This window comes from Lithobates pipiens, unplaced genomic scaffold, assembly GCF_037356315.1.
Source record: "Lithobates pipiens isolate NorthernLeopardFrog02 unplaced genomic scaffold, aLitPip1_a1.2 Scaffold_19, whole genome shotgun sequence".
NCBI lineage: Eukaryota > Metazoa > Chordata > Amphibia > Anura > Ranidae > Lithobates > Lithobates pipiens.
Genome location: NW_027507764.1, coordinates 423794566 through 423804891, shown reverse-complemented (window position 1 = coordinate 423804891; position 10326 = coordinate 423794566).

Below are 10326 nucleotides of genomic sequence, written 5' to 3'. Positions count from 1 at the left end.
TGGTCTGCAACAGCTTTACCACCTCGGTGCCACATCCTCACCCTGTACAGGTTGAGAACCATGAGGAGTATGAAGTACAGTCCATTGTTGACTCCCGTAGGTTTCGTGGGCGCATACAGTACCTGGTGCATTGGAAAGGGTATGGTCTGGAGGAATGCTCATCCTCTAGCATACATGTCCCTGTCCTCCTCCGTGATTTCCATAGACGTTTTCCCCTCAAGCCTAGTGGTCCTCCGAGGGGGAGGGGTTATTGAGGAGGGGTTAATGTCAGGGCTGGGCTCAGCCCTTCCTTCTCTGAGCTGGCCGCTTAGCTATCGGCTAATTGCCAGCTCCCATCTCTCTCCACAGTTACCCAGCTGAAGTTGATCCTGCTTGTCAGTCCTGCCTACTTAAGCTGTCAAGTCCAGAGGAGCTCTGTCTTCGCCTTGGTCACATCACAAGAAACTATCTCCTGCGTTCCTGTTTTAAAGACTGGCTTTGCTGACATCCCTTCAGTCTACAGATCCTGCTTGCTGTTCCATTACTTTGATCCCTGACTCCTGGCTTGGCTGATGATCCGTTCTGGTTACTGAACTGTCAGAAACCATGAACCAGACTGTGACAGACGTACAGTAAAATCACAGCCAGGTTAAGGAGCCGGAAGGGATGTCAGCAAAGCCAGTCTTTAAACAGGAACACAGGAGATGGTTTCTTATGATATGACCAAGGCGAAGGCAGGAAAGAAGTGAGCTGGAGATCTTTAAGTAGGCTGGACTGACAAGCAGATCCACAACAGCTGGTTAACTGTGGAGAGAGATGAGAGCTGGCAATTAGCTGACAGCTAAGCAGCCAGCTCAAAAAAAGAAGGGCTAAGCCAGCCCTGACACAAACTTTGGCTATGTTTTGACTACGTTTGTTCTTTTTACTTTTATTATTAAACAAGTGTGATTTAACTGTACTTCTGCTTGGTCTGATTTCATGGTCTCTGACACTTTTTCAGGGACTGCTTTATTCTTAGAAAAAAAATCTTTGTATGGTCCAGCTAAATGTCTGCTAATGGGAGACTTTAACACTATACTTGACCCAAGTTTGGATAGACCAATTCCCCCTAAATATTTTTCTGGCGAGCTTTCTACTTGGGCCCAGATGGTAGGATTGGTAGAGGCTTGGCAATGGAAAAACCCATTAACAAGATCAGATTCTTGTTTTTCAACTTCTTATAAGACTGCTTCTCATATAGATCTTGCTTTTGTTAATTTGGTTATACTAGCAGACATGGTAGATGTTAAATATTTGCCTTTGCTAGTGGGATATAGGATCATGCCCTGCTAAGGCTCACACTTCATCTTCATCACTTTCGGGATGCAGCCCAGTGGAGATTAGGAACACACTGGATTTCACATCCAGATGTGGCTAATAAAATTACACCCCTCCTAGCAGAGTACTGGGAATTTATTGTGCGATCTTTTAGTTCAGTAATAACATGGGATGCCTTTAAGGCCTATACCAGAGGACAGTATATATTTGCCATTAAGGCGGTTAATTGTGCTAAACGAGTAAAAAGTGATACTCTGCAGACTATAGTGGATGAAAAAACAGCCTAATATTTTGCAGATCCGTCAGAATCCAACTTTAATGCTTTACTGTAAACAGGCCCTGCATTTGCATATGGCTGAGGCTACAAGGATGGATCTATATAAAGATAAACTGAAAACCTTTGAGCAGGGAGATCACAATGGTCAGTTTTTGGCCATGATGGCCAAACATGAAAAACCTAGTATTGCGATTTCGGAACTACGCCCCCCCCCCCCCCTCGGGAGATGCGGCTTCTACACTGTTTCGGCACTTTTACCAGACATTATATACATCACAGCTGCCAGCCAATGGAATTAGCGGGTTAGCTGGATTCGGTTGCACTGGCTTGGTTAACAGATAACAAGAGAGAGATGTTCTATACGTCCTATAACAACGGAGGGCGACCTTCCCATCTAATTCTATGAGGTTCATGGAGAACTCCTTGCTCCTGTATTAGCTTCCCTTTATTCTAAATTTGGGAGCTCTGCCGGACTCAATGAGTCATGCCCATATAGTTTTAATTTATAAGTCCCCAAAACATCCATCATCCTGTACCTCATATAGGCCCATTGTTCTTTTGAATGTGGACTTTCTCAACGATTACAACCAGTGATGTCTAATAATATTGATCCAGATCAAACAGGGTTTATGGCCGGTAGGGCCACTGATGTGAATTTGCAGAGACTGTTTTCTAACATTCATGCTTCACATCTTAATGTAGAATCTAGGGTTGTTGCTTCTCTAGATATAGAGAAGGCTTTCGATACTCTTGAATGGCCCTTTTTTACTGAGTACAGTAAAATGGGCTTTCCAATGGTATTCATAAAATGGTTGCAGGTCCTATATAGACATCCCACAGCTGCAGTAAAATTGGGGGGAGGGTCTTCCACTACCTTCTCGTTATTTAGGGGGACTCGACAGGGTTTTCCTCTGTCTCCGACCCTCTTTGCTATTGCAATAGAACCTGTGGCAGAGGGCCTCTGTACCTCCCCTAATATTAAGGGGCTGTGGGTTGGTTGGATGGAGGAGAGGGTAGCCTTGTATGCAGATGATCTTTTATTATTTTTGAATGATGCTGGACTCTCTCTCCAAGGGGCTTTACAGATATTGGATTAGTTTTTGACGATTACTGGGCTGAATGTAAATTGGACAAAGTCTCTGTTGTTCCCAATAGATATTGAAGCTACTAGTATGGCTTTGAGTGCTATTCCATTGGATAGAGAATTTCAAGTATTTAGGATTTGTAATCTCTCGAATTTATTTCCTTGAATTTGACTCAGATCCTAGGGGATATTGGGTTAAAGTTGAAAATGTGGAAATCTCTACCATTATCCTTATTGGGACGTATTCATTAAATTGAAAATTATACATTCTCCATAGTGGCTTCCTGTTTCCTTTTAAAAAAAACAAAATCAACTTTTCTCATCTTTTTTATGGGGTTCAAAGAATCCTAGATATAAATTGTGATCAAGGTGGTCTAGTTTTTCCAGATTTATATAAATATTTTTTAGCCACTCAGTTGGTTACGGTCGCATAGTCACTAAGCCCAGATTTATCTAGCTCCTCTACTCCATTGGAAGCAGCAGTGGTGGGTTCCTTAGAAGCTCTTTGGTTACTTGTGTTTAGGGGTTGTAGCACACCCTACCAGCTAACCGCATCAATGCTCAACACTATTCGAGTTTGGGAGGCGGGCCTTTGATGTGAAAATTATCTTAATTGATGCGATTTCACCAAATGCCCCGTTATGGTTTAATCCAGCCCTTCCTCAATTTTATAAATGGACTAAATATTATATAAAATTAGTTTCTCAGATAGTTACTGATCAGAAATTGTCTACTTTTTCTACACTTGGTTCACTTTTTAATTTGCCTAGTTCTCATTTGTTTGGATATCTTCAACTTTCCCATACCTTTTTGCCCAGTTTTCACAAGATTAACAATTATAATTATTATTATTAATATTAGTAACAGGTTCAACAATTATATAATCTAAATTAGAATCAATACTTGGGTCTGAATATATGGAGAGGTTTACCTTCTGCTATTGGAGGGTCTTAGAGCTAGGTGGATGCAAGACATACCGGACTTGGACTTAGGAGACTGAAAGAATGTGTAGGATTTCCCTCTGCGATCCTTGGTATCCTTGAGAGACTGCATGATTCAATTTAAACTGCTATAGAGTATATATATATATATTTTTTTTTTGTATTGGATATGGATTGATATTTAATATATGAAATTTGATGGTTTAGACTTTTCCCTAGTTAAGAATACTCCTTTGATATGTAATGAGACTCGGTCTTGAATTTGCATTAATACTTTGCTTCACTTTGTATGATGTTTTGTCTTGTTTTGTTTGTTGCGTATTAAGGAAATAAAATAAAAATAATTAAAAAAAAAAACAATCTACATCCCATTTTAATTAACTACTTGCCACCCGCACTATAGCCGAAAGACGGCTGCAGCATGGGCCTTAATTGCCGGGAGGGCTCTATGAGACTCGGCTGATCACAGATCCGAGTAAGGGGTCGATCCCGGCCCCTTACCATGTGATCAGCTGTCAGCCAATGTGCTGATCATGTGATGTAAACAGAAGCTCAGTAATCAGTATTTTCTTTCCCTCACTCAGAAAACCACGGCTGTGCCCACCAGTGTCACCTGCCAGTGCCCACTATGCCACCTACCAGTGCCATCTATCAGTACCCACCAGTTCCACCTACCAGTGCCCACAGTGCCACCCATCAATGCCCACCAGTGCTGCCAATCAATGCCCATCAGTGTCTAATAATCAGTGCCACAGATCAATGCTGCCTATCAGTGTCACCTACCAGTGCCTACTAGTGCCCATCAGTGCCCCCCATCAGTGATCATCAGTGCCCACCAGTGCCACCTATCAGTGCCACTTATCAGTGCCACCTATCAGTGACCTTCAGTGCCACCCATCAGTGCAGATCATCAGTGGCCATCAGTGCCAACCATCAGTGCCACCCATCAGTGCCACCTATCAGTGCCCATTAGTGCCGCCTTATAAGTGCCTATCAGTGCCCATTAGTGCCACCTATCAGTGCCCATAAGTGCAGCCTATCAGTGCCCATCAGCGCAGCCTCATCAGCGCACATCAGTGAAGGAGCAAAATTACCTGTTTTTAACATTTTATAACAAACTATGAAACAGTTTTGTTTTTGTTTTTTTCAAAATTTCGGTCCCTTTTTGTTTTATTTAGCAAAAAAATAAAAAACACAGCAGCTATTAAATACCACCAAAAGAAAGCTCTGTCTGTGTGAAAAAAATGATAAAAATGTAATTTGGGTAAACTGTAGCATGACCGCGCAATTGTCATTCAAAGAGTGACAGCGCTGAAAGCTGAAAATTGGTCTGGGCAGGAAGGAGGTTTAAGTGCCGAGTAAGCAAGTGGTTAAACAGACAAAAATAAACAGGAAAAATACAATACGAAGCAACACATTTAATCATTGTCATTTTAGCTTCTCTTTTCTCTTAGTAGATTTTCTAGAGAATGCCTGATGTAAAGTATATGTAACACATTCTAATGTGAGTTTAAACTCATCATATTATGGTAGACATTTAAACAGCTGTAGAGGTTGGTAAGTATTAACATGATTCATGGTCCCTGACAGCAGTGTCTCTGATAATCCCACAGGATTGTAAAATACAAAATTCCACACATGTTCAAATTTCACTGCCTGCAGCTAAAAGAAGGAGGAAAACATAAAACTACTAAAATGTTTTAACTTTAAAAAGCATTAAGGATATACTCTAGGGGAGTGAATCTAAATTAAAATATTAGAAAAGGAATTGTGAAATGGAGAGATTAATATAGCTGCTCGTGATTGTTGTGATAATGTAAGAGAAAATTAATAAGAAATGTATAAGCACCAAACATGGCTATATTCCCTTGTTACAAAAAAAAAGTATATTTCTTTTGAAATGTTGATTCTCATTTAATGTTTCATGACCATTTCTAGGCCATAGAATGTTTTTTTCATTTAAATTTTTTGCTACGAATGACACATTATTAATAAAATTCTATGTGGCTTTAAGGGAAGCAATAGGAACATATGTAACACTCATCAGTTTTTTTTTATTGCTGTCGAAACACACATGAACTTTGTGAACTGATACATGTTAATGATGAATTATTATGCTGATTTAGAGTAGTTATGCAGGTGCTCTAGAATGAAAAGCTATGCTTATGTGCTTTGGCAGTTGCTGACTTATTGATGTATTAAAGCTGATGTATTAATGCAAAAGCATACATTTTGTCTAGTGAAATACTGCCTATCTGAAACAAGCCTAAAATGTGTTGTAACTATTTATACTAACATCCTTTTTTGCTAGCATCCTAGCAGCTGTCAATGAATGGTCCTCTTTAGTATAGCTACTATTTTTGGGCCTCCCATTTCAAATAATAACTGATGCATATGCGTGATGTGAAATGTAAGCAGGAGGGATCAGGTGGCAGCTTCTACTAGTATACGAGAGGTGAACCAAGGGCTGGTTTATCTCTTGGCGATTATGTGGTCAGGCTAGCAATATGGGAAGTGATGCAGTGATATTTTGACTACTAAGTCACTTTCACTTTTCTTTTAGTGTAAACAGAAAGGCCACTTGACTTGCTTGACTGCTGAGAAGCAAAGGCTCATTTATGACCAACTAATAAACCAATACCTTGCCCCCCTAAAAGTTGGAAATAGGGCAAGGCCACAGCTTTATTGAACTTTCCAAAAGTACAACTTTCCAAATGTAACAAACAACAATGTCAGTCACAGTATACCACGAGCACCCATTAAAACATAAACTCCCATAGTCTACCATCAGTGCCAGACAGGCATTAGACCCTAGAATTTAACTTGAGGGTATAGCCCATAAAGTAACATCTATTGCTGGCAAGGTCAAAACCGCCACAAGCAAGTCAGTGGTACATTGGTACATTGTTGGTACATTGTGGTAAATTGACGAGCACCCCACCGCAGCCAGCACCTGCTTGACACCAGATTGTAGGCCGAGATTAACATATTTAGGCCAATCATTTAAATGAACCCCATCAGGTCCAAAATACTGTTATCTCCCTCAAGACCCCAGTGGCGGACAATAATGCCACCAATCCTGTGGACAAATTTGAAAACCTAGGCATTCGCCTTGTTCCAAACAAGAACTAAAAACAAGAACAAAGTGTGTGATGGGCATAAACCAGAAAAGGGAAATAATGTTGGACCAAACAATAGATTGGTAAAACTGGCACAACATGGAGCAATAACATGCTTAATAAAGGAGATTGATTCTACAGGCTGGTAATGCTCTACATTGTTACCCCATACATGGATGATAACAATGAAGGGGCCTGAAACAAATTGTCTCAGGTAATACTAGCAGCCAATGTAGGCCATGAAAACTGCGACAACAAATTCTGCCAACTGTAAAGGATAATTCTCCCCACAGTGTCAAAATTCGGCATGGCAAGAGGCCCAATAAACAAAGGTGTCAACAATGATCCAAAGTAATGCTGGGGAGAAACATATAGCAAAAACTGAAATGATTCCCATTTACCTAAAATCCATCTATATCATCCAAAAACCCATCCCATAGGCAGCAGTGGCTGCACCAATAAGAAAAGAGTACATGGGAAAAATTATTAGGAGGCAAGACCAGCTGGGAAAAGGAAATGACGGAAGACCCAAAAAAATTGGTATTTGTTGAATTTGGAAGAATAAGTGGGAGATAAAAACAAAGGATTTACCACCAACTGAGTGTTTGTCCTCGGCATCAAGTTCATTTACCCTAAGGCCCCTTTCACACTGAGGTGGTTTTCAAGTGCTACAGTGCTAAAAATAGTGCCCGCATAGATCCTGAAAAAAACGTCCCTTTTCACTCCAGTGTGAGGGCTTTCACACTGGAGTGGTGCGCTAGCAGGACGGTGAAAAAAGTCCTGCTAGCAGCATCTTTTGAGCAGTGAAGGAGCGGTGTATTCACTGCTCTTTCACCGCTCCTACCCATTGAAATCAATGGGGCAGAGCGGCTATACCGCTGGCAAAGTGACGTTTTGCGTCGATTTGCGGACGGTTTTAACCCTTATTTGACCACTAGCACCCTGCTAGTGGCCGCATACCGTCGCTAAAATGACAGTAAAGCGTCGCTAAAAATAGAGCCACTTTACCGCCAACGCCCGCACCGCCCCAGTGTGAAAGGGGCCTAAAGGTTCCAAAGAAAGCCCAAGAAAAGGCAACCTGAAATAAGAAAGCCCTAAATGCAAAAACAGACAGAGAGCAAACTGGAGAGGATGTCAGTTAAGTTGTCCACAGAAAACGTCAGATGTTTCCAACCCTTCAAAATCCTCTGCATAAGAAAACTTTGGAGATGTCTTCCCAGCTGAATAGTCTGAACCAAACAGTACAGCAGAGGGAGCAGTACCCACCATTGAACCAGCCACAACTATATCCTGCAGGTAGAAGAGGCAGGGCTGTCTTTAACGCGGGGCAAAAGGGGCAGCTGCCCGGGGGCCCTGTCATTGTTGGGGGGCCCTGCGCTGCCCAGTGGAGTTCGGCTACTGCTGGAGCTGGTCGCATGCTGGCTGCTCGCTACTGTCACTTGGAAAGACAAAAGAGCTGCTCTTCTCCCGGCAGCCGCTCTGAACCCCGGGTATACACACTAATCTCTGAGTGCAGAGGAGGGAGGGAGGGGGCAATTGGCACTGGGAAGCTGCCTCTGGAAATGGCAGGACATCAGACAACATGCTGTGACTAGCATTTGGGACAGAGGAAAACTCTGTACTGGAATCCGGGGAAGATGGGCTGTGGGAGGAGAACCTTGTACTTGGGGGGAGTGGAGCTCTGTACTGGAATCTAGGGGAAGGAGAGCCGTGCACCCCTGCACTCTGCACCCACATTACCCCTTGCATGCTGCACCCACCTCCCTCCCTGTACTCTGCACCTACCCCACCCCCTGCACTCTGCACCTACCTCACCCCCTGCACTCTGCACCAACCTCACCCCCTGCACTCTGCACCCACCTCACCCCCTTCACTCTATACCCACCTCACCCCTGCACTCTGCACCCACGTCACCCACTGCACTCTTAACCCATATCACTCCTTGCACTCTGCACCCACCTCACCCCCTGCACTCTGCACCCATGTCACCCCTGCACTCTGCACCCACCTCACCCATGCACTCTGCCCTTACCTCACCCCTGCACTCTGCACCCACCTCTCCCCTGCACTCTGCACCCACCTCACCTCATCCCTGCACTCTGCACCTACCTCACCCCTACACTCTACACTCATGTCACCCCTGCACTCTGCACCCACCTCACCCCTGCACTCTGCACCCGCCTCACCCCTGCACTCTACCCCTACCTTACCCCTGTACTCTGCATCTACCTCACCCCTGTACTTTGCACCTAGCTCATCCCTGCACTCTGCACCTAGCTCAACCCTGCACTCTGCACCTAGCTCACCCCTGCACTCTGCACTTAGTGCATCCCTGCATTCTGCACCTAGCGCATCCATGTCACCCCTGTACTCTGCACCTAACGCACCTAGCTCATCCCTGCACTCTGCACCTAGCTCAACCCTGCACTCTGCACCTAACGCACCACTGTACTCTGCACCTAATGCACCCCTGCATTCTGCACCTAGCGCATCCATGTCACCCCTGCACTCTGCACCCACCTCACCCCTGCACTCTGCACTCACCTCACCCCTGCACTTTGTCCCTACCTCACCCCTGCACTCTGCACCTACCTCACCCCTCTATGCTGCACCTAGCTCACCCCTGCATTCTGCACCTAGCTCACCCCTGCACTCTGCACCTAGCTCACCCCTGCACCCTGCACCTAGCACACCCCTGTACTCTGCACCTAGCACTTCACCTAGTGTACCCCTGCACCTAACACACCCCTATACATAGTGCACCCCTGCACTCTGCACATAGCGCACCCCTGCATGTAGCACACCCATGAACCCTGCACTCTGTATCTAGCGTATCCCTCAACCCTGTACTCGGCACATAGCGCACTCCTCAACCCTGCACTCTGCACATAGTACACCCCTCATCCCCGCACTCTGCATGTAGCACACCTCGCACTCTGTACATAGCACACCCCTCAACCTTGCACTCTGCACATACCACACTCCCCAACCCTGCACTCTGTACCTAGCATACTCCTGAATGCTGCATTCTGTGCATAGTGCACCCTTTAAATCTGCATGTATCACATCTTATAACTATGCACTCTTTATATAGTGCACCCCTCAACCTGCACTCTGTACATTGCACACCCTTTAATGCTAGTGCAGTTTGGCCACACCCACAATTTTATGCAGAGACTATGATGTACAGTTAACTCCCAACCAATTAGTGAGCAATAATGATGTGCAGTAACCTCTAGAAACCAATTAGTAATGCGGTAATGATGTTATGTAACCTCTACCAACCAATCAGTGAGCAGAAATTATGTGCTGTAACCTCTAACAACTAATCAGTGAGCGGTAATGATGTGCTGTAACCTCTGGCAGCCAATCACAATTGCTGCCTGATCTGCTGCAGTAAATTAATATTGAGTCCAGCTGGGAGGGGGGCAATAAAATGTTTGACCATGGTCCAATCAATATTTAAAGATGGCTCTGAGAGGAGGTAGGAGAAAAGAGCCAGATGCCTGTCCTCGGGGGAAAGGGAGAACTCATCGACAGGTGAAGGCACCCATTCATCCCAAATTTGTCAGCAGGTTACCTGAGAGTTCTGGGAGGGGAGGCAGGGAT